Source organism: Pezoporus occidentalis, unplaced genomic scaffold, assembly GCF_034315485.1.
Source record: "Pezoporus occidentalis ecotype Australia unplaced genomic scaffold, CSIRO_AGI_Poc_V1 ctg173, whole genome shotgun sequence".
NCBI classification, from domain to species: Eukaryota; Metazoa; Chordata; class Aves; order Psittaciformes; family Psittacidae; genus Pezoporus; species Pezoporus occidentalis.
This window is the reverse complement of record NW_026913565.1, coordinates 1,163,971-1,189,071: the sequence shown is the minus strand read 5'-3', so window position 1 is coordinate 1,189,071 and position 25,101 is coordinate 1,163,971. Positions and strand designations below refer to the sequence as shown.

General features: G+C 36.5%; 3 long non-coding RNA genes across 5 annotated transcripts in view; all 3 read left to right on the top strand.

Annotated features, from left to right (window-relative positions):
• LOC134161430 (uncharacterized) overlaps window positions 1–531 on the top strand; it is a 69,413-nt gene extending 68,882 nt beyond the window's left edge. For both annotated transcript variants that reach the window (XR_009963974.1, XR_009963973.1), the window contains exon 5: window positions 243–531. This is a non-coding gene — a long non-coding RNA (uncharacterized LOC134161430). The remainder of the gene's footprint in view (window positions 1–242) is intronic.
• A 2,769-nt stretch (window positions 532–3,300) lies between these two features.
• LOC134161429 (uncharacterized) lies at window positions 3,301–15,357 on the top strand. 2 transcript variants are annotated; one of them, XR_009963972.1, is made up of 4 exons: window positions 3,301–3,539; window positions 5,755–5,969; window positions 12,997–13,048; window positions 15,212–15,357. It is a non-coding gene; the product is annotated as an uncharacterized LOC134161429 (long non-coding RNA). The 2 variants fall into 2 exon arrangements; XR_009963971.1 differs by having other exon boundaries at window positions 5,715–5,969.
• A 1,453-nt stretch (window positions 15,358–16,810) lies between these two features.
• LOC134161428 (uncharacterized) lies at window positions 16,811–24,175 on the top strand. The gene is made up of 3 exons (XR_009963970.1): window positions 16,811–17,602; window positions 20,002–20,074; window positions 23,731–24,175. It is a non-coding gene; the product is annotated as an uncharacterized LOC134161428 (long non-coding RNA).
• The last annotated feature ends 926 nt before the right edge of the window (window positions 24,176–25,101 follow it).

Sequence of the window (25,101 nt, the reverse complement as noted above, 5' to 3'; positions counted from 1 at the left end):
CTGTGAGTGTCAGGCACTGCCTGTCACAGCACTGTGCTGTGTGGTGTAGTTATGGAGTTGTGGCTTCTTTTTTTTTCTTAAATAATATAAAATACATGGTGATGTTCTGTATTTTATTATGAATAATCTTTTCTGAATGAAATTTCATCCTAATTCAAGTGCCACTAAAATAAAGGTTAGCTTCTCTGACTGTATATAACTTTAGTGGAAAAGCTTTTATAAAATACTTTATTGTTTCACAGGCCCTGGAGAATGCTGCTGTGGATGGCAAAGAGTGTGACTCATCTGGCTATAGAGCTGGAAGTGTAATATTAAAGAAAATAAATAACAAGACTGAAAAGAGCATTAAATGAGGAAATGAGGCATGAATGCGTGAGACAGAGGTTATTCTACTACATGCAAGTAGATACCACCTAATTACTTGGGAAGTAGCAGTTAGTAAGTACAAGATCATGAATGAATTAGAAACAATCCAGGATGCGCCCAAATTCGCCAATCTAGTAGTTTCACTTCCAGCAACAGGTGGCTGCTGGTCTGCAGGACATGGGGGGAATAGTTTGAAAATCCCAGACTTGGAAGGAAATTCATTGTGATTGTTGAATGAGTGATTTGTAGTTCTTCTATATTTATTATTATAATGAGGATTTTGCATTGCCCATAACCATCTCATCATATTCAGTTTACAAAAATAATGCTTATTATATAAAAAGACAAAAAATAATAAAATCCCCCACATCATGCCCCTAGTTTAGGATTTTACTATGCAAGCTTTTAACACACTAGAGCTGGAAAAACTGTAATGTCAATTTTGTTGCATGAAGAACTGAGCTGAGAGCTAGCAGTGCAAACAAACAGAGCACTGCCCACTGCCCCTCACTTAGTAGAAGTCCAAGATCACTTCCTAGCCGGGAAAAGCATCATTGTTCTCAGTTTTACCCCAGCTGTGTGTATTACTTTTGAGGAGCCTTGCTTTTACCATGCATATTTATTTTTCTAGAACTTTTACTCTTTTACAGAAGGGAAAAGTAAGTCTGTTAAAGCAGGTAAGAGTGAATTCAGTGCTTTTGTTTTATCGGTTGACAACTGACTGTAGCTTTGACTTGGGCATAAACACTTTTCCTTTCCTATAGCAAATACTCAAAAGTGTTAATATTTTTAGGTACCTTATTTTATGCAAAAATTGCTTGGATAGAATGGGTGTATTAAAAGGTACCTCCAGTAAATATACTGAACTATCCTTGTAGTAAACAAAATATTTGGGCATTCTGTAATGTGCAGTTGTGCTAATATTCATAAAAGCATTGGCATGGCCAGACCTCTAAGAGAGGTTACCTAAAGAAGACTTAAGTAAGTGGCATCTACGTCTTTCAAAATTCAGTGCTTACATATTCAAGAAAAAAACTATAGAATGAAATTGCTCAATAATTTTTATGTGAAGCCTTGTTAACAAGTTGTGTCAACAAAAGGTACAGAAATTAATAGGGGTATGCTCATTAACATTTTGCTGTTTGAGCAAATAGATTTTACTCAGAGTCAAATGAGATTTTTTGCAGTTCATTTTTTTGAGACTGTGAAAGAGTCATTACCATAGCCTGTTGGGAAAACTAAGAATAAAAACTGCATGATAAGTAAGTGCATTGATTGAATATATTAATGTATTAAATATATATTAATATATTAATAGTCTAATTATCTTTTATCAAAATGGGTTATATAGAGTTTTTATTCCACAAATTGGATTTCAGACTTGGAAAGAGGTGACAGTTATATAACTCTAAGGGTTACGAGAATATTTATTTTATCTAAATATTATATCTCAGATTTAAGGATAGTCTCTTAAGGGCAAGGCAGAGATCTGTAGGCCATTCCATAGATGAATAACAAGATGTTACAGGTCTCTTCTTTCATAACTTCAGGCTTACAGCAGTTATGCCCCAGACATCCAAATACATGCATGAGGTCATGTAATTAGTCTACTTACTCAGAGACTTGCTGAAGCCATTGGTGACACCGATCTGTTTAGCCTTGGGCTTATGGAAAGCACAAATAGCATTAATGACACTGAAACATAAAGATTTTGGTAACTGGCAGGAGAGAGTTATATGTTTTATTAATACTGAGTGAACTTCTCTCCCATTTGATTTTTCAATAAGATGAGCTGTGTGGCAATTAATGCACTTCCAAAGCTCCTTCGTAAAGCTACTGGGCCATTGCTAAATTTGAGCTCTTGACATATACAAAGACTAAGATCTGACAGTTCTTGTTTTATACAAGCCAATTAATTCCCTGTACATGTAAAATATAAATAAAGCAAATAATGTTTTGATTCAACACTTTTTAAAGGAAATGGACCATTTGAAACCTTAGAAACTAAATAAATCAGATTCCCCGATGTCTGGTCAAGCACTGTAACCTGGAAACTAATTTTAGAGACACCAAAGGAGAAGACATTTTATATTAAAGTATTGAGAGTGGTTTAGAAAACAATTTTGGTTGTAAAGCAAAGTGATACCTTTATAGTATAGATCTGGATATTCCCAGAAAAAAAAAAAAAAAAAAAATTTTCCTACTGAGGTTAGGTCATCTGGGGCTTGGATAGACAAGGATATAGTGGCTGCCCTTTAGATATGCCCAGTGTTCAAACTTGGATAGCATCTGAATGGGGAATATAAAGAAAACTTTACAGCCACAGTTGTAGAGGAGAATTCAGTTTTCACATTCCCACTGCAGTTTATGATGGCTGGTGGCAGTTCTACATACTCAGGACAAATATTTGTCAGTAGGGATATACAGGTAAAGATGCTTTAAGCCAAGCACTCACATTAATGAGGGTCCTTCCACCATCTGGCATATTCACTCCTTTCCCTTTGTCACAAGCATTTTCTACCATCTTGAACTTCCAGGTGGAAATCTATTGTGTGGGAGGAAGGAAGAACAGGAGATGCTTATTTATTAAATTATGAGAATATACAACTTTTTTCTTTTTCTTTTTTCTTTTTTTAAACTCCGACTGAGGTGCTGGCATCAAACTACAGATGCCCATAGGTGATCTACTGTACATCTGCAGAAAAAGACCGGCAGTCAAATGCAGATTTGAGAGTGCTGATTTGCCACAGTACAAAACTGTCAGAAAAAAAGCCCTCAAATAAGAAGTAGTAGGTAAAAATGAGCAAATTATGTGTACCAAAATGGCAGATGTGGATCTGACATGTCTTTCTACTTAAGGAAATTAAGAATTAATAACTATTGTAAACCCACAGAACTCCCGGTTCTGTGGCACTATGAAATGTCACTGTTTCTTACAAGCTCCTTCATTCATGAAGCAACAGTATTTGTTAATTATTATTTGCCATAATACAAGTGAGTAAAATCAGAGATGTAAAGGTTTCTATTTTTTCATGTACATTAACTACCATTTTATATTTCACCCCTTCCTCCCTGAGGTACACAATAGAAAGCAAAGACCTTTCTGACCACCCCAGACTTGGATCTCTCTTCTCAGAAAATAAACTGTGATTCAGCAGCAGCGTGGGTTACGGGTAGGTACTTGGGGTTTTTTTTTTCTTCATTACAAACTTCAGCTGCATTAACAAATCAAACTTGAATGCATTGTTTTTATTGTAAGAAAAGACCATATCTAGACTTATGGATTTGGCCTGAAGTGTTTTTGTTTATACAGGTACAAGCAGTCTAGTAGAATGGTAGGTTCCGAGTCTTATTCATACCTGTATGAAGTCTTCTCCCTCAGAAAATATTCACCAAATAAAAAAAAAATTTTTTTTTTTTTTTTGTGTGTGTTTAATAAGAAAGAACATCTGCCTACGTGGTAAATAACCCTTCCAACAGAAAGTAGTGCGTCCAAATCAGACCCTTTCCAGCTGACATTTGAAAGCTGCAGTTAGTCTCTTCCAACAAAAGATGGCAGTGCTCTGTTTTCTTCAGAACTAATGTCCAGTCACTGAAATTTAAAGCTCCGAAAACACTTTCCTTGTCTTTGCCTAGAATCTGCACGTTTAGCTCAGTGGTTTTTTACTGATTAGCTAACGAGTTGGCCGTACATATTAAAAAAAAAATTAAAAAATACATGTATGTTTCCACAGGAAGTTCCAACTGGAAAAAAACAAAGTGCCAATAATTCACAAAATACCCTTGCAAATGCAGCAGTGTTAAAACCCTCTTTGAGTCCAATTTAGAATTAATCATTATTTTATGGAAGCAGTTTTTCAGCAAATAGGAAATTAAAGGAAAATCGTTTCCAAGATTTTCTCAGGTCTAACATTTTGTATGCAATGTACATTAATCTTTTAGATACTAATTCAAATGCTGATTGACCAAAGTATGCATTTTCTTTGAAAGTTTCTGCTTACATTATGCCTGTATCTAAAAGCAGAGATATTTGCATAAATCTGAACTTTTCCAATGCCTTATATCAAATTAGATAACTCTGTACTTTAGGGCTTTGCTACATGTAGGTACGAGTAATAATCCCATGACTATCATAAATTAAAAATTAGGAAGACAGTAAGAAATAGAATTTATTTAGTGTAAAATACAATATAGTCCCCACAGGAGAACTACGAAATAAATTAGGATTAGGTCTGTGATGGAGATTAGAATTTCTACCTGTTACCATGAGTAAAATGTAAAAAAAAAAGCCAAATGTAAACCAGTAATAAACATTGTAATGCTAATATGAAAATGTCACAAAGCAATTTAGATAACACTAAAGAAAAAAAAACAACTAGGCATAATGTAAAAAATCCACAAAATCATGCAATTTTGGTCACCTTATCCTAATACAATCTGAAGTGTCCAATATATAATGACACCTATAAATTCCCAAATTATCCAGAATGCTTTATGTTAAGTAGACCAAAAGAGGTTCAGGTGGGTTTGGATCCAGGGTACAATTTACTTTTATTTTGGAGGAATTTGTTTCCTGTCATTTTTTTGTGGATCACTGGTGGAGAAATCTCAGAAGCTGGTATTTTTTCCAGGTATACTTTCAGCCTTATTTCTGGCTGTTTTCTAAAACGACTGTCATGTTGTGCTTGGAGAACACCTTTCCCACTCTTTTCAGTCCTTTCCATACTTCCCTGAAAAACAAAGAATTCAAAGAAAGTTCTGGAAGTTTATGCCAATGACATTATAATAATTCAAACAATGAAACAGTGCCCTTTCACAACAACAATACTGACCTTTTTATTAGCAGAGTAGTCCCCAGTTCTGATATGTAGCTCACTAGGTCAGTCTTAGCAGCAAATAGGACAATGATGCATTGATAAACACTCATCATTATCCTCATTGTGTAGAAAGGGAACACTGTTTTTACAGGGTCTAGGCACATTTGCACAGCAAGAAATCACCTTACCTCATTAGAAATAAATTATTGCTTCATTTATCTGTTCAGAAAGAGGGCTTTTAATGAGATTCACCTTAAATTACTGTTGTGAGAGAAGCAGTATATTAGCACACATGTATTTCAGTCATACGTTCAATGTAGTAAATAAAAAAGATGCTTCAGCCAAAGAAAACAAACACATACTACACTAAAATTTCAGATTTAAAAATCACTATCTTGTGGCTTTTATTCCCCGTTGTGCATATAAACCTTGTTCATTAGAACCAGTCTCGAGAATTCCTCCAAATGCATACACTTAGTTAAATTTTACATATTTACCTTTGGGTTTTTTGCCTTGTCTTATGCTCTACAGTGAAGTGTGCAACTGCTTTACTCCCCTTCCTGCCTCCCAGCTCTTTGCCCTCACCGTGCTCTGTCTGCATCACTGGAGGGCTGTCTCTGAACACTCCCATCATGCGTTCACTGGAGTGGGACAACAAAAGGTGAGTACTGAAGGGCCACTGCAGGAAACAGTCTTTCCAAAGCATTGAAATTTCTGCCCCCTCCCTGCTCATGGAGAACTCTGCTGACTCCTGTCACAACCCCAACTGGTGGACCTTCCCCAAAGGTAACCAAACAGGGGCTCAACTCAGGAAATTCATGTAATTGCATTATATTTCAGGTACTGGAAACATTCATTTTACTGCCAAAGTTCTTCTGGAAGAAAAAACAAAGTAATACAGAGTAACAGAACAGAGGGGGAGACAGACTGAATCAAGATTAATGCAAAAGTTTAACAAAAAATTAATTCTGTCTAGGCAGTAAATGTCAGTAAACTGAAATACAAACTTCCCCAGAATGACTTAAAAATGCATCAGGTTCTTTACTGGAGAGACACAATTTTTTGTGCTGCACAACTGTTTATGACGCTGCAACAGCAAGTAAAGTGGTAGGCCAATTCAATAAGATTTGTGACTTCTCTAAAGTTGACATTCTTTCATAACTGGTATCACAACAGACAATGAATTAAAAAAAGTCAGAGTCTCCCACAGGTCATTTAACATTCTAATTGAGGTGTGCTGAAATGAAGAACTATGTTAAATTTTCATTCATAAAGAGGGTACTTTTAGCACAATATGCAGATCATTAAGATATTTCAGGTAAAAGATGTTCCATTTTTGTACTTTCCACAAATACTAAATTTTGTAAAAACCTTGGAGACTTTTCAGAATATCTGATTATCATTTAAGTAACCTCACTGTATTTCTAAAAATACTGTAATTGTGTTCCTTAAGATCTCACCAAAATCCATATGCTAAAAGGCCAAGCACAATAAAATGAAAGAGAAAGCAGATTTCAGAGTATAGTATCACTGTTGTGTGGCCAAATTCCCTAAAAAAGATTATGATCTCTTATATTCAAATTCAGTCATCTGTTATGGTTTTGTTTTCAGAACCTACTGTAGTTAAGAAAGTATCATCTTGAATAAGTAAGTGATAGAAGCTCTGGTTTGGGCAGTCTGAAGATCAGTGCTACTTGTCACAAGATTCATGACTCTGTTAATGAAAAATTACTTGAAACATGAGCTATGCCTTCTTTTATACTGACATGTAACAAAGATCTGGGCAGAATGAGGAAAAAAAAGTAATTATTCTAAGAAATAGATCAGTAGTATGATATGCTGGAGGGAAGGAATGCTGGAGGGAAGGAATGCCATCCAGAGGGACCTTGACACACTTGTGAGGTGGGCTGATGCCAACCTCATGAAGTTTAACCATGACAAGTGCAAGGTCCTACACCTGGGTTGGAGCAATCCCAGGCACAGCTACAGCTTGGACAGAGAAGAGATTCAGAGCAGCCCTGCAGAGAAGGACTTGGGGGTGTTGGTCGATGAGAAAATGAACATGAGCCGGCTTCAGTGTGCGCTGGCAGCCCAGAAAGCCAATCGTATCCTGGGCTGCATCAAAAGGAGCGTGACCAGCAGGTCGAAGGAGGTGATCCTGCCCCTCAACTCTGCTCTTGTAAGACCTCACCTGGAGTATTGTGTGCAGTTCTGGTGTCCTCAACATAAAAAGGACATGGAACTGTTGGAACAAGTCCAGAGGAGGGCCACGAGGATGATCAGGGGACTGGAGCACCTCCCGTGTGAAGATAGGCTGAGAAAGTTGGGGATGTTCAGCCTGGAGAAGAGAAGGCTGCGTGGAGACCTCATAGCAGCCTTCCAGTATCTGAAGGGGGGCCTATAGGGATGCTGGAGAAGGACTCTTCATTAGGGACTGTAGTGATAGGACAAGGGGTAACAGGTTCAAACTTAAACAGGGGAAGTTTAGGTTGGATATAAGAAGGAAATTCTTTCCTGTTAGGGTGGTGAGGCACTGGAATGGGTTGCCCAGGGAGGTTGTGAATGCTCCATCCCTGGCAGTGTTCAAGGTGAGGTTGGACAAACCTTGGGTGACATGGTTTAGTGTGGGGTGTCCCTGCCCATGGCAGGGGGGTTGGAACTAGATGGTGTTAAGGTCCTTTCCAACACTAACGATTCTATGATCTTCCAGTAGTGCTCCTCTCTGAGAAAGGCCTATAATAACAATTTCTTAAATCATCAGAGAAAAACTCACTTCAGCTCTTCTCCCGTCTAGTGCCACTCCTTAAATTCAGGACTGCAGGGCACTGCAGGGGCAGTGCCTTTTTATATTTGACTTGGCAAGCAGCTCCCCCTCTTCCTCCCACCATGTGTTTTGGTTTGAATGCAACATTTTCTTGTATCATTAGGTAAGAGCTCTGCACATAGTCTGCCCTGCTCTGATGCTTCCTGACCCTACCACTAGAATCAGCTTCTAGATGTTTTCCTTTTCCCTGTCTCCTAGCCATGTTGAATTTAACCTTTACACATATAATTTAGGCGTTTAGGGCACAATTGGGTAAAGGGTTTACCCGTCTAGGGGACAAATGAGAATCCAGATGCCTAAGTCTGAACCCACAGCTACGTGCTGACATCAGCTCCTGGTAAGTGCTTAAACTCATAAGGATCAAAGATCACGAGATGCCCATTGTATTGGGACTTACAGCTAACCTGAAAGGAGACAAACTTTTACCCTACCATGTATTCCTATGTTTGTATTTTGCATTATAGAGTCATTGGACAAAATATGAAATCAAGGATAAAAATCCAAGATTCCCATTGTCAAGAATCTCCTGACCACTATTATATCAATAAATAAATTAGTAAACCCCATTGCCAGTATTTAGCAAATGAAAGTTATAGGCACTTGACTCTGCCTGAATTTGTAGGTTTTGGACCATGTGAAAACATCAAAAGTCTAATATGAGAGAGGAGAAAAAAAAAATTAAGAAAAAATTGTAATTTGGTTTGTTGCAAAATTAAACATTCTGATAATTTTCTAATAAAATATTTGGCAATTCTGTATTTCTGTGTAGGAATGGAAAAAAGAAATGTTAGAAAATGTCTGAAGCAAAACATGTTCCTTGTCCCTTCAACTTGCCTGATGAAACCAAAGTTTTCCTTGGTTTGGCTAAAAATTAAAATCAGCGCTGTTTAATTTCAAACTTATTAATATTGTATTAAAACTTTTTTGACTGCAAAGTTCTTAACTACTCAAAACTGTTCATACAGAAAGGATAATTCAATATTCTTTCAAGTTTAGATTAATTGAGCTAAGAGATTCTTTGGTAATACTATTTTAATTGTTTCTGCATTTAGTTCTAACAGCATGGATTTTAACATTCTTGGACACAAATCAGGAACTCTCACTTTTATTAATAATATAATACCATTTAAAAATAGTATGAAGAAACAAATATAGTCTTCTTCCATCTGATTTTTTTAATTAATGGTAATAAATGTAATATATAAATACAGTATTTAAAGTATGCAAAAGAAGTTTTGTTTTAATTTCTCCTATTCACAGGACAATTATTAGGAGTCAATCTCCATTTCCACTAAATGCAGTTTCAATGTGGTAAATTCATCACTTTTTTTTATAAAATTAGGCAACCTTAAGAGCTTGGGAGACAAAGTCAAAAATGACTTGATTCTGATTTCTCTCAGATTAAAGAGAACGATGACTTTAATTCTCACATTTTCTCAAGATGTACATCATCATAATTAAAAAGCAATAGTATTTCATGACCTTATACTTTTCAAAGGTTTTAAAATCTGTTTTCTTATATTTAGTTTTATGTTGTGACTTCTCTTATACCCCTAAATTTAAAGTCTTGCGTTCTATAATCTCAATAGAAAATCTTGAGAGAAAGGAAAGATGAAACATCTTGTTCATACTTTGGGGTTTCACAAAATTATTCCTGTAGTTTTGAAGCAATTTGACAGATGGTGACTTTCAAGCTCTGTGAATGCAAAGGAGGCACTGGAAAGCAAACTAGCTATCAAGTGCTCTGTTAGTTGTTTTCTCTGCTCTGACAGGATCATTTCCCCTAACATGCTGGCTATAAACTCAGCTTTTTCCTAGCAAGAAAAATCAGGTTTTATTGTTCCAGCATAGCCTTAAAATGAATGACATGCTACATGGACTGTCTCCTACCCAACCTGTCCTTTAGGAGCCTAATTAGTGTAAAGAACTTTATCTGAAAACACTGTATTGCTAATACAGCCTTTTTTAAATGATGTCATCTCATGTATGTTTTCTTTTATTGTTATTATTTTAATAACCTCCTGCCAACAAATTCTAGCCAATAAGATATTCTGTAACTCCTGTGCAAACAGCTACACTTGTACCATGTCAAATCTGGTCCTCCCTTCTAGTACATCCGTTTGTCTATTCTAAAATTTTAGTGCTGTCTGCCTTTTAATTCTCTTTGTAGATGTTCTTTAGTTTGGTAGTTTGCTTATTTGCTGACAATATTGTTTGGTATAGTAGAACGTATCGCTCAGTAGGGGGTGAGGGAGAGGAACCAAAATAAAACAAAACCCCAAATTCAAACCCAGACCGGACTAGAAACCTGTAATGAACTTTCTTACCTCAGGTTCTCTGATATAGATATAAATGATAGATAAGTAGTGATGATGTTGACTGTGCAAGTTCTTTCAGATATTAACATGTAAGGATGAAATCATGCTAAACATTCTATCTTATATTAATGATAATTGGGGGGGGGGGGGAAGGAGTGTCCTTGTTCCTCTGACTGTGTGACTTGACACAATCTTTTTCTCCTATTTCTTACACTTCCCCCATCTTATGGAAAACACATTGTGTAATTTTTCTACACTGCCTTTTCATTTAACTGGCATCTGTTTCTAATTTCAGTGGTTGGGATTATAAATTACTAAAAAAAACTTAGATGTGAATTTTGGTTTTATGGTGAAAAAGCAAACCTGGCGCAGACACTGAAATACAACTCTAAGTGTAGCAATGACCATTCTTTTCTAACAGGTCCATCTGATTTTTAAAAGGCATATTGTGTTTTGGGGTTTTTTACATTCTCTTTTAAATTTAAAGTACACATTTTTGAAGAAGCATAGTCTAATTTGTTTCAATCCGTGTTAAGATGCTTCTTTATATAGGGATAGGTAATTAATAAAATTTAGAAGAAGTACTTTAGTTGATGATATATGACAAAAAATGGAAATTTAATCTTTGAACAGTTCAGGTAAAGTGGAACTCATTTTCAATATCTCATTGTTTTGTGTCATGTTTTTTTCTGAACATAGAATAAACAATATTTTGTTTCTGTTTTCCAAGTTACTTTATGTATTAATCTGTGATAGCAGTTTAGATAAGAATAAAAAGATAGAGTAAAAACAGAGACTTAACCCATTAGTCATCTTAATTGCACTAACGCTAAACTACTTCTTTATGGCTAAGAGGGGATGGCTTTAACCTGACAAAGGAGAGATTTAGATTTGACATTAGGAAGAAATTCTTCCCTGTGAGGGTGGTGAGGCGGTGGCACAGGTTTCCCAGAGAAGCTGTATCTGCCCCATCCCTGGCAGTGTTCAAGGCCAGGTTGGATGGGGCTTGGAGCAACCTGGTCTAGTGGAAGGTGTCCCTGCCCATGGCAGGGGTCTGGAACTGGATGAGCTTTAAGGTCCCTTCCAACCCAAACCAGTCTGGGATTCTATGATTCTATGCTAAATCTGAATCTAAATCATGTATGAAAGTTGTCAATTTCATATTTGGCATCTGTGTCATTTTGGTGAAGCAAATTTTCATTACAATTAGTTTGTGGAGAAGAAAAAAGCTTAATTACTTTTATGGTGTTCAGAAATTGAAAGACCTCTCTCTGAAGTCCTGAAGAATTGGCCAGGGCTATCTAGCTGCTGATTTGGGCAATGTAAAGTCATCCATGTGCAGCATCTTCCATGGGAGTATTTGCTGTCTTAAAGGAAGAATAGCAAAGCAGATACCATGTATGATTAGCACCAAACAAGTATTTCTAATTCAGGTGTTTATTTAATCATATGACAAAAAGAATTATTATATTTGTTATTCTTGGTAAAATTCAAATGGCTTTCTTAAAGTTTGACTATGTCCATTCCCAATAATAGGTCTTTTAGCCAACAGTGATGATACAGAAAATTCAAACCTGGAGAGAAAACTGGGCAATTTTATTTTTTTTCCTGTGACATGAATGAAAGAAGAGGCATAAAACTTGCATGCATTTAAGGACAAGGAGTTAAATTTCTTGTTCCTTAACATATATGTGTCATCTTGGACAGTTAAAGTCACCTTTAAGAAAATCAGGCCTAATATTTTTAGTGAGGTTTCAATTTTATAATCATGTCCTTAGCGATGTCCTATGAATGCTCTGGAAATCAAAAGCAACAGACTGATCTGGATCCACTTTTGTATCTTTTCCATAGGCTTCCCATGTCTAACAAACTTCAGACAAACCCTTCTGTCTTGTTCAGAACTTTCTATCTGAAGATGACAAAAATGGAATTTTGACATAGAATCATAAAATAATTAGGGTCCTTAAGATAGTCAAGTTCCACCCCCCCTGCCATGGGTAGGGACACCACACACTAAACCATGTCACCGAAGACTCTGTACCTGGTTTTGTTTTCTTTTTGCAGTGCCATGCTGGGAATGTTTTGTATGGCAATTACAGATCTGTCTCCTGGTGATCAGTCTGCAATGGTAAGACACATTTTCGTATATTTCAAAGCCAATAACATGAAAGAATGGGTTAAAGGTTTCTTTGCCTCCCTCACCATCCCTGAGTCCAAGAAGAAATATCCAGGAGATAACCAGTGCGTAAACACGGCGTTACTCAGTTTCATAATTCTACTTTCCAGCATTTTTCTAGTTCTCTCCCTTCTATCTTGTCATTACTTATCTGCACATACACCAAAATGCTGAAAAGAGTCCTCTCTATGCAGATTTTCTTTCTGCCTTTAAGTATTATGCTTGCTCACATCTGCAGTGGTGTCGTGGTCAACCAATATAATTATAGATTCTTGATGGGAGAAACTCCTTTTCATGATCAAAATACGGATGTCAGTAATAGGATCTTTGTTTATGTCAAGATGTTCTCTGATTCATCATCAAACTTATCACTTAAAGGAAAAGAAATACCTTTTTATAATTCATAATAATTTATTTTCAAACCAGAAAACCTGAAGACTGGGTGAAAATGAAAACTGTCTCGCTCTGAACTTTCTTCACTGTCTTGTTCCACAGCAGTAATGAATGACACTGAATCATACTTCTGGCATGCTGCTAGGATAAGGTGGTATTATTGAATAACATGCTCCATGAACAGCTGAAGTAAGTTCATATACTTGATTTCACAGAAATATAGGAGAAAAGCAGAGATCCAGTACCTCACAAGGAAATGCATGCTCCTGTTGAAAAGATAGGTCTAGAGCCCACAATATCAATTGTATCTTTGGAGAGGGTAAGATTGCCGCTTTCATACTTCTGTATGAGACTAAAATGTACTAGAGCTCTCTGATTTTCTTGAGCATAATTCACTGCAGCGTATACATAAAATATAAGCTGTTAATATATGATTAATACATTTTTTTATTAATGGTTGCTATTAGAGGTTGATACCAATCAAAAAGCCAGTGGTAACATCTTGTTGGCCAGTAACTTTTAGTGATACTAGAGGTAACTGTGTCTATAAAACAGAGCCTTCCTAGAAGATCTATTAATCATTAGGCCATAAATTCTGTGTGTGCCAATAAACGTACATTTATGAACTGCTGTGGGGCTAGGTCCCTTTCTCCTGTAGGAGAGCAAAATAAAATCCTGTAAGGCAATAAAAGAGTATAATTGAAACTTTTTCCAAAAGGGCTTCTACAACTGTAAAATAGATTGCAAAGTCACTTACTGACAAATCTGAAAACTTGTCAGTATTTAGTCACATAATTTCAAGGTCTTACACACAGAATATAGTATCAACAGTTGAGGTCAACAGCATTGCAGAAATGCTGCAAGAAATCCCATGTGCCTTTAGTAAACTGTTCTGAAGTAATCTCAATGGAATAGAATATTCCTTTGCTGGGCCAACTCAAGAACAACTCTCTTTGATCACAAGTGAACTTTGCATATTTTTGGAAGAGAAAATTTAATTTACTGTATTAGGCAGATAGATAAAAATCCCTGAAAGATGACAGTTGGCTTGCATATATTAAGAATCACTCTGGTTTTGATTTGCCATTATCCTTTTTTTCTGATGTAATGCTCATCCTATCAGTTTCTGGAAAGAACTGGACTTGTCTTACAAGTTTGTGGCCGATCAATAATCCTCTACACTGGGAGAAGATTCACAGCATAGGGGTGATGGGTAATATGCTGATAAAACTCAGGGAAGAATAGAGACTGAGACTGCCCATAGCTGTACAAAGGAAACTGAGTTTAGCTGAACATAAAAGGGACCAGAGAGTGGCTGTAGATCAGCTGAGTGGATGACCTGGTTGTGAAAATGTTTCTGCCTAAGTAAGTTCATCAATTGAGTATGAGTGTCTTCCCGAGCTAGGCAGACAAAAACGAGGGGAGTGGTTATATGGCTCCAATAATAGAGTATAAAAGCTGGAAAAACAACAGCATCAACTCTGAAGAAAGCAATAAGCTTGAGCTAGTTTCAAGCCATGTACACCTTCCTGGCAACTGGGGATACCCATAATCTTGACAGTGAGCATATTATAAAGACCAGTAATAAAACCCACACTTGTACTGTGGTTACTGTATAGTGCAATTCCTGTATTCTGTGAAGTGCCATTTGCACATGTGTTGTGATTTTAGTACCTTGTGGTATCACTCTGCTGAATCAAAATCCTATATAAGGATTTACAAATGAATAAATCTGGTATTAAACATTAAACACTCCATGTGTGAAATAAGAACCTGGTTAGAGAGAGAGTCTGACAGAATTAAAATGGTCATTCAGCTCTTTGACAGTAAGACTCAGAGTGTCACTGAAGAAGAAGGGGTTTACTTCAACTTGATTAATTCCACAGAGAACTCTCCTCCTTTTTGGTCAGGTGCTACCATACAGATCTCTGTTTAGCTGGAATTAGCCTTCAAGTTGTGTGCAGAAGCCAGGTAGACCATTCTAAGTGCCACATGAATCACAGCCCTTCATCTGACCGCAACATTTTTAGGCATACTATTAAAAAATGTCAGATTTGGAAACCTTTCATTTGACATTTATCTGAAAAACCATAATGTAACTGTATATAAATGTCAAATGAGAATAAAGCTGTATTTTTATCTGTATAAATATCAAATATAAAATGGTTGTTTCCTCTGATATTTAGGGCTCTAAAAGGGTAAAGGTCAAGTGAAGTGCCTCCCTTGACAAAAGTTAATGGACATGATGAACTGGGATACTGCAGAATTCTAAAGCAATAACTCACACCTGTACTCTGGGGTTTGTTCCTCCGAGCAGGTCAAGTTAGTGACTTTGTAACAGGATCCTTCTGAGGCAACTGTACCCTTAACTGGCACACCACCAAATCCCTATCTTCTTCCCAAAATGATGCTTCTACGTGACATGATTTGGAGAAGGAAGATGAACTCAGGTATTCCACTTTCCAGGTGAGCACTCAAGTCACTAAACTGTTAGTTAATTTATATGATATCTCATTTTCACACTTGCTGATATAGAACTACAAAACACAATTTAAAATTAAGTATATTTAAATAGGGACTGTGGAGATATAAATGAAAATGTCCAGACTCTATATGCCCCTCAGACTAAGAACCTTAAAATCTATGACTTGTGAAACCCACCTGCTTTTTCTCAGGTATCAGCAGAACAGAATTACTACCTAAGTAAATTTTTGGTTAGCCACCCCTTATGTAAGAATATTGACTTCATTATGAGTAGTATAAAATTGCTACATTGATAACTATAAGGATCTCAAGAAAAAACAACCTGAAAACTTGTTCTTCGATATCTGAATAGGTTCAAAAGTCAGTTTGTCCATGAGTAACACCAAACAGCACTAGATCTCTCAGTCTGGGAACCAGCACATCACTAAACAGGTCAGCAAACCAAGCAAACTCTTTAAAGCATAAAAGAACTCTTAATTTAGAACTCTTAGTTAAGAAGTCTTAATTTGTAAGGATGCACAACATAAATGCTTCCTATCCATAGCCATAACTAAAATGCTAATTAGAAAACAAATCAAAAAGATCCCTGTACAGAAACGCATAGTGTGCAGTATTCCCATGTAAGATACTAAATACATTGGTGGAATGCCTAGCACTATTATAAATCTGGAAGTGTTGAGTTTTACAATTCCAAGTACTAATTCTCTTATACACTGTAAGTGCAGACTGTAAAATTTAAACATGATAAGAAATGCTATTTTACAACGCCTGTTTGAAAGACATTAACAGACTGTTATAATTATGGTCTTAAAAGAAAGCAGAGTTTAGTAAAAGGACTGCTGTATCATCTCATTTCCACTGGGGGTAGGGGAAGAATTTGTTATAATTAATTCCAGTAAAAAAAAAACCAACACTTAAATTTTCAGGGGGAACATCTCTCCTGTGTAGCAGTCACTTCACCTATCTATTTCAATATCCTCAAAGAATGCTCTGAATGTGAGAAGTCCTCCATAAGCAGTTCCTTAGGAGATTTAGGGCTGGGAACAGCCACCTCAAGCCATTCCTTTATGTCCTATTTTCTTTGCCATTCACTCATTAGAAGCAGGATTACTTCTATACTGCTGGGACTTCATTGTCTGGACAGCCAGGCTACCACCTTTGGAGTCTACAACATATCTCTAGGTCTCTTGAGCATCCTGAGCTGCAGCAGGGCTCTCCCCGCAGCCTGCAGGCAAGGAGGTATATCTACGCTCTATGTGTGCAAGGCAGTTGGCTTCTGTGAATCCCTACTCCTGTCCCCAGGAAAACCTGGGCATACCAAAAACAAGGGATTCCACTGAGTGACAGAGAATCTAAAATTTGATTTTTTAATGCTGCCTAGAGATACCCAAATCTTACTGTGATATCTCCTCTTAATGCTTTACATAAAAGAATTGTTTTTTTCTTAATTTCACTGAAATTCTATCCCTGCACAAGCAAGGGAGTTTAGATTGGATTCATATAGTCAGTGAATATCTCATGTTACTCTTTTCAAGAGTAAGCAGTGAGTAAGGATGACACAGAAGGGCCTAGACATAGGCTGGAGTCTTTTCTTCCCCGTAAGATGTACAGACAATTCAACTTTCTCTGTTCCACTCTGCAAACATAGGAAGATGTGTGAAATGAACAAAGTATGTGTATATAAGCGTGATGGGTAAAGAGTGTTGATGTTGAACCTGAAATGAAACTAAGGAAAGCATATGATGTGTGAAACATATGGCAATGCATATGTATGAAGTTTGGATCAGGATATGCATCACAAAATAGTAATAGGTTTTTATTCTGGGAGAAGAGAGTGATAAAGCAAAGGGGAATAAGAACCTCACACTAAATACAAGAGAAGTTGGAATCGCCTTCCTCTTTGCTATTTGGCATTTCCTCTTGAAAGAAGCGGAGGAAGTATTTAAATATTTTATAACCTTCATTATTGGAACATCTCTTTATTACATTTTTGGAAACGTGTTCTATTTGAAATCAGTATGGATGTATAAATATTTTTAGGAGATGATTATTCTCTGTATGTAGGTGGAGAACATTGAATTAGTGGGATCTTGCTTTCGTGAGTAACACAGCAGCTGGCATATCCTTCCTTCTCCCTGGCCAAGGGAAAACACCTCTTATCCTCAACTTTAAGCACCAAAATAAGAAATGGTTTTGGCTTCCCTCTTTCTATCTGCTTCTCCAGGTAATATTGAAATTTCATCTGCCATGTTTGCAATTCTTTTATGAGGTCAGTATGCAAGTATATAGAAAGTGAAAAACAATGGCATGGGGCTATCACAGACCTGTGGAAAACAGAGGTAGAAAACATCTTTTAGACTATTTCCCTGCCTAAATGTCTGATTTGTCCTCAAAGACATTTAGTCATGAAGACTCAAAAATGTTTTCTCATCTTCTGCACCCTTTACATGTAAGCATCCAAGTTCACAAGCCTAACACAAGGACCAGTGCTTCCACCTAACATGTGAAGCACAGACCACACAATCATAATGATTAAGTACAAGTGCAACCTGTGCAATTCAATGCCCTGTGGTCCAGTGTCTGCTCTGTTTACCTCTCCCATGCACTGTCCTCCTGAATGCCTGTTTGGTTAGATAAAAAGAATCAGATCGGATGGAACAGCACTCAACTGCTGCACTTGAAAGCACAGCCCAATGTCTAAGAAACCAGGGCAGAAACAACAATCTGTCAGGAAAGCATGAACTTTTTATTTCATTGTTACTCATGAATAACATAAGAAAAGGATAACTGTTTAACTCTCACCAGAAAAAATAAATTGTCACAGTTCAGAAAAGTTTTAAGGCAGGATGAAAGTTAAAGTAGAATTTAATCAAACAATGAAAGGAGTATTATTATCCCTTTATGTTTGGCAAACTCATTTTACTAGAAGGCCGTGACTACTGAAGCAAAGTATCCATGTTAAAACTGATCATGGTTAACACTGTAATGTATTTTCTAATTGCTCATGTTACCACCTGATTCAAAGCTTTTGGATTTTCTTCTAAAGGCTAATTCAAGATAATTCAGGCAAGTAGAGATAGCCATGAAATCCTCAAGGCAGCTGAATACTTCATTCTAAATGTACTGAATAGATTTATCTGTAACTTGACAGACTGGAAGCTCTATTGCTGTTGTCTTAGTAATTTGCCATCAAAGCTTTAACATTAAATATAAAAATAATTTACTTTAAATATGGATTTCATTAGAAAAGTGTAAAATAAAATTTTACTTTACTTGTCTAGTTTGTTTTTAGAAAGATCTTGACCAGCTACATTCAGAAGGATGAATCAGCCTGTATGCTTTGGAGTTCTGATGCAGTTTTTGCTTTGGCTTCTTATACAGATTGGGACAATAGACACATTTTAAATCTAGAATAATGTTTGGAATTTTGAATTATGACATTCACTGCTCTTTGAATTACATGCTTGGATAGTAGCCATGGCACTGTGCCGTGAACCACTTTAATAGGTGCTTTAATAAGCACTTTGAAGAGTCTCTAACACTTGTGTCTGCCTATTCTCAGTTAGCAAACAATAAAACTGAGGAATTCAGATTAAACATGAATCTTATGCCTTTCCAATAACTTTTCCAATAACTTTGCTATAACTAATCTGGCTATTCCTACTGTCTCCTCTTTCCGTTATGTCTTCTCCTAGATAAAAACCAAACAGACAAAACCTACAACCCAGCTACGATACATAAACAAAACTACGTTGACTGAACTTTTTCCATTCGTTTGCACAATGGATCACGTTGCCAAGCCTTTTATTTGCAATTGTAATCTTAAGATGTCTGGAGGTAAGGAAGGTATCTTTATATTTGTACAGCTCCCAGCACATGAGAAATTAGAGACTGATTAAACCTTAATCTCATATAACTACTTTATCATTATCATCCACACTAAACAAACACATTTGCTTGTAAGCAAGCATGTTGAATCAGCAATGTTTAATAAATCCCTGCCTTTTCCTTCACTAGTAGCAGGCATGTAAAAACAAAATGACACTGATATAAATCTGGAATGATCCTATTATTTTTAGTGGAGTTCAAACAGACTGATATAGATGTTAACTGAGAACAAAGTAGTCCAGAATCCACAGGGAAAACAATGGAATAAATGGGGTTTATATATGCACAATTATTTTGCCCAGGCTGCAAGACAGACTTGAGGCAATTCCCTAGAATGTGAAGCCCGCTGATAATCCTTTATCACAGTTTACTTCAATTTCAGAACAGTTATTTACTGCCTTTCTGCATGTTAATTAAGTTGCTTTTGATGAATATATTATTTAGAAACCCACCGTCCTAAAAAGGTCATGAACTGCAAAGTCTTAATTTCTTGCAATTTTGATTCTGAACTGTTTATTAGATTTGCCTACAAGGAAGAGCTGGCTGTTTGTGGGAGAAGTGTCACTTTCTGGTCATTTGAATCCAATTATGAAATATGTACATGCAGAACATTCCAAAATAGCATCGCTGTCGCTATGACTGCATGTCACTTTTGTCTCCATATCATTGGGTTTAGACGCATTATACAAAATGAATTGCATCAACCTTTTGTTTCTTTTTCTATCCTTTTTTAAGACAGCCCAGGAATTTCCTGATAGAGTTGAGACAGAGCAATAAGTACAGATTTTCCTGAGTGTCCCACAGACACGTAAGTCATTTGGTTCATATGTGGGTGGTCTTTGACTTATTCAGTTAGCTCTGTTATAGACTCTCTAACACATCCAACCCAATTAGATAGATGCACAGTATGGTCTTTACAAAATATCATTCAGCCATGTATCCTCCAACAAGCAATTACAAGTCATCTTCAGGGCACTGATTTATCTCTCATTGCCCTACCAATTTAATGACCTTATGATTTATACTGATTATGGAAGTCTCTTCTTGGCAAGCAAAGTAATTATCTATCAATCTTAAATTCTTTAAGGGAAGAAAATGTTTATTTTCTGTCTGCATAATAAGTTTTATGTCATTTTTAATGTCATGACTCCCACATGCACTAAAGATATATGTAGTAACTTCTAATGTCTCACAGAATGTCAATTGGAAATGCAATTTGACAACAGGCTTAGCTTCTGTTGTCTGAATAGTTGGCATTATATAATGAAGATAGTTAAGTCTTCTGCTTGGAAACACATACATTATCCTAGGACAAAACAATGGATAAATACTGTGGTCCCATCATGAGGCCCTACAGAAGCTTCCCAGTGACAAAAATAGTGGATTTTAAGTGCATTTAAACATCAACTGTACAAATAAAGGTTGATGGATCATGCCTCAGCACAAAGGTGTGAGCTGCAAGACCTTTCACCGCCCCCTTGACTACTGTATTCATCTAATTGTTTGACTTAGAGTAAGGATTCCAGCTTACTCACTGTGAATTTATTTTGAAAGGAAATACATTTTACTTGAGTGTAAATAGGAAAAATCTAGGTTGTGTTGCATTATTTGCCAGACTAAAATGTCCTAGTTTGTCTTCTGGAAAGCTTACATTGTTCTGCTTTGTAAAAAAAAGTTATTATGACTTTTTACTGTAGAACTCACAAATCGAAGGCTCTTAAAACCTGAAGACCAAGGACAGGCTAACATCCAAGGAAACAATTTTACAGATGTGCTAGTAAGTTCCTCAAATTTGGCTCCTTCTCAAGCTTGCTCCCTCAAACATTATTCATACGTAGTAGAGCCAAGCACTGCTGATGCCACCTTACTGTTTGTTTCCATCTTTTTCATTATCCAGTCTTTGCAGATTGATTGACATGTATTCTCTATTAATATCCTTTACAATTTAAAGCCCACAGCATCTTAAATAGCATAGCAGCTGTTTAAGGTGATGAGGTCCCTTCCATAAGCTTTGAGTCTGATGGGAAGATTGCTGTTCACAAGAGTTAGTATGAATGGAAGTGATAGTCGAGTTTGGGTACAGAAATGAAGATAGGTTCCAATATATCCAACATACAGCATCAGTGATAGAGGCAAGATACTAGAATTTCTCATAATCATATATTACTTTTATATATATATATATTACTATTACTAATCACATATTACTAGAAATGACAGAAGAAAACTGTTTCACTATATATCAGGACATTTGAGTTTACAGCCAAGCCTCTGAAGAATTTCATTTTACCCATGAAAAATACCCATTAATTTGGCATGAATATGTTTTTCCTACAAGCCACCAGTTACCTCATTTCTCAGCCCATAATTCCCTACTATAACATCTCAAAGCCAAGATCCATCAGAGGTAAAAATTGCACAGAGAACAAGATTCTGTGAAAATTTAACAACAACAAAATTTAACAACATCACCTTCTACAGCTCAGGAGACATTGCCAACTCAGTGCAAGAAGGACTGATTTAAGCTTTTACATTTGACTTCTTGTGTTGTTTGAGGTGAAGAAATAAAATCGAGATAAGCCAACAAATATTCTATTTTTCCCTTGAAAATCTGCAATTACATATTTTTCTTAAAGTTAATATCATCAGGAATGACACATCACATATACGTTTTAAATCATGAAAAGAAAAACATTCATGCTATCTTATTGCAACACTACCTTTCATTTGATTGGCCTGGTACAAAGATGACATGAGTGGGTCCTACTACACTTTTTCTTATACAAAAACCCCTTCTTGCAAAGAGCTTTAGGTTATTACATTTTTCTTCTTTTTCTAAGAAAAATTAAAACTTTTTAACTAGGAATGAGATCAAAACAAAATTTCTAATTTAAACTACTTCCTCCCATGCAATATCATTGAGGTAGAGCAGAAACCCAACCTTGAATGTTTTTTCTCACATGCTCGACACTACCCATTTCAAATACCTAAGCAACTCCAACACCAAGTACAGCGTATCAATTACTATCTACGCTACTTAAGGGTAGCCTCGATTGTGGTAGATTGTCCAGATCCAGGCTACCTGGCCTTTGGATCTCACTGTCTTCCCATCCCCATATGGCCCTCTGTTGCCTTCATATGTGATCATTATTGTACACTTTTAGAACTTCAAAGAGTCTGTAATACAGCAATGCTTCCTGGCAGCCAACCAGAGAGGTTGATTTGACGGCACACAACTGAGGTGACAAGAAGGACCTAAGCATGGCATGAGGGTGCATTTGAGGGCACTAAACATTCTGAGGTAGATTTTTAAAAGACTGCGTAGGTAGAGGAAGCTAAATTTGATGCACTGATTTGAATCATCCTGTTTTTTGGAAGCACTCCAATTCCATCACTGGAATGATCCAAAGTAAAACAAGGAACTGTGTGGATGATCAGGGATCCAGTGATTGAGCCTGCTGCCTGACCACTGTTAGCAGTTTATACATGCCCTGTGTAACAGAATCTAAAATACAAATAACACATACTTAAGCATTTTTTACTTCCTATTTATATCTTTAGCATACACTGTGAAACAATTTCTAGCTTCAACTGAATGTTGCAATATTAAGAAAAACAGCTTTCAGTCAAGCTCAAAGAAAGTATAGAAACAGATACTACAAGACGAAAAATAAATGGGGACTGAAATACAAAAATAGCAGCACTGCAAATCATTTCCAATTCTATGGAATTAAATGTCACCAAACAAACTGTGCAAATTTTGAGCAGATCAGTCTGCTGTTCACGTAAAATTTATAGATTTTATGCATTTCATTTAGCATTGAGGAATATGTATGGAAAAATCCAGAGGATGCAGACAGATCGCAAGCTACTGAGTTAATGGGGAACCTTATTGGGGTTTTTCCAGTGGAGTCCAATGACTTCATTTCAATGTTAATCTCACTGGAAAACTTCCAAGGCTGCTTAGCAAACTTGCATTTTAACACAACTGAATGCCAGAGGCCAGATGCAGAAGCTACAATTGTGCACCTTATTCCCAAAATGCATGCAGATGTCTTTTCAAGATTGGAGGCTGTATATAAACATACCTGGGGTTATCATTACTCCCAGAGGGATACTTTGCTAAGATATCTAATTTAATGCTGGCCTCTTAATATGAAGAAAACTGATTAGGAGCACTGATGCTGTATCTTGTGAGAATGTGCAGATTAATGCATTTAGTTTTGATGGTCACTTTTCAAAGGAATTACAAATTAAAAAGAAACCAAAAGAAGGAAGGTCCAGTTTAAAAACATGGCCTTCCATCACAGATCAAAGATACAACACCGAGAAAGCAGACTTCATCCTAGTTCATAAGTACTCCTACACTTAAGACTGCTAATGTGGCAGGCAAGATACTGATAAATGAACTCAAAAATCTTACTATGACAACTTAGTTTTTGTCTCACTCCTCTTCTGCTTCAGGTTATTTCCCTGCAACAGAGCCTGTAGAACACAGTGTCTGCTATTGCCTCTGCTGTTTCAGTTCATGATTCAGAATCTTAAGGAAGATGGGGATGCACGTTCCATTAACTGACTGTAGTTGAGAGCAAAGCCCTCAAAAAAAAAAAAAAAAAGGATCAGGATGAATACCTGGCATTGGTAATGGCGGGAAGATCTGAGGCTACATTTGTCACACTTATTCCAGTATGATCCTTAACATGTGTCATGGAAGCAGCAAGTAAGTAAGGGATTCTGCTGTGATACTGTAGAAAGAGCATTTTAAGAGTAAAATCTATTGCAGGTCTCTGAAAATAACTGCTAGGTGGACTGAAAGTAACTGGGAATTACCCATTTTTGCATGCAAGACAGCACAGTCTTCTTGGAAAACAAAAAAGGATGTTGTGCAAAGAATTCATTCCGAAATTAATTTATTTCTGTAGATTCCAATTAGATTTTATCCCTTTTAAATTGAATTCAGGTACTTTTTATAACAAACCAGAAGATGACTACTATTATGCTTGGAATATACTAAAAAATGTTTCAAACACTTATTTGTGTATTTTTCAGATCAGAGTTATCTGTGGAATATGATGTATTTGCAAATATTATTTGCCACTGTAAAAAGCAGTTATTTTCGAACTATTGTAATACATCTTTAACAATCAGTACATTGTAGCAAGGGACTTAAAATAATGAAATGTCTTGGGTTGTGTCTCTAATTGTGAATTTCCATATCATAGAATCATAGAATCGTTAGGGTTGGAATGGACCTTAAGATCATCTAGTTCCAACCCCCCTGCCATCGGCAGGGACACCTCACGCTAAATCATATCACCCAAGGCCTCATCCAACCTGGCCTTGAACACTGCCAGGGATGGAGCATTCACAACCTCCCTGGGCAACCTATTCCAGTGCCTCACCACCCTAATAGGAAAGAATTTCCTCCTTATATCCAACCTAAACTTCCCCTGTTTAAGTTTTAACCCGTTACCCCTTGTCCTGTCACTACAGTCCCTAATGAAGAGTCCCTCTCCAGCATCCCTATAGGCCCCTTTCAGATACTGGACAGATGTATAACATTTCACAGACACAGCTAATCTGGTATGTACCATGCATGTAATCTGTAAAATTTATGATGTTGGTGTAACGATTTTTTTTGTTAATTATTAAAATGCATTCTAAATCTGAATTCCATCTTTACTATGTACCATTTCATTCTTGAAACATAATGCAATTTAAAGCATCTTGCAATAGTAATTTGTGTCCACAATTCTGCACTGGTAATCATCCTTCACAAATTATTTCCTACACCATAGATAAATTCCACTGGAGACTACTGAGTTCTTCATCTTA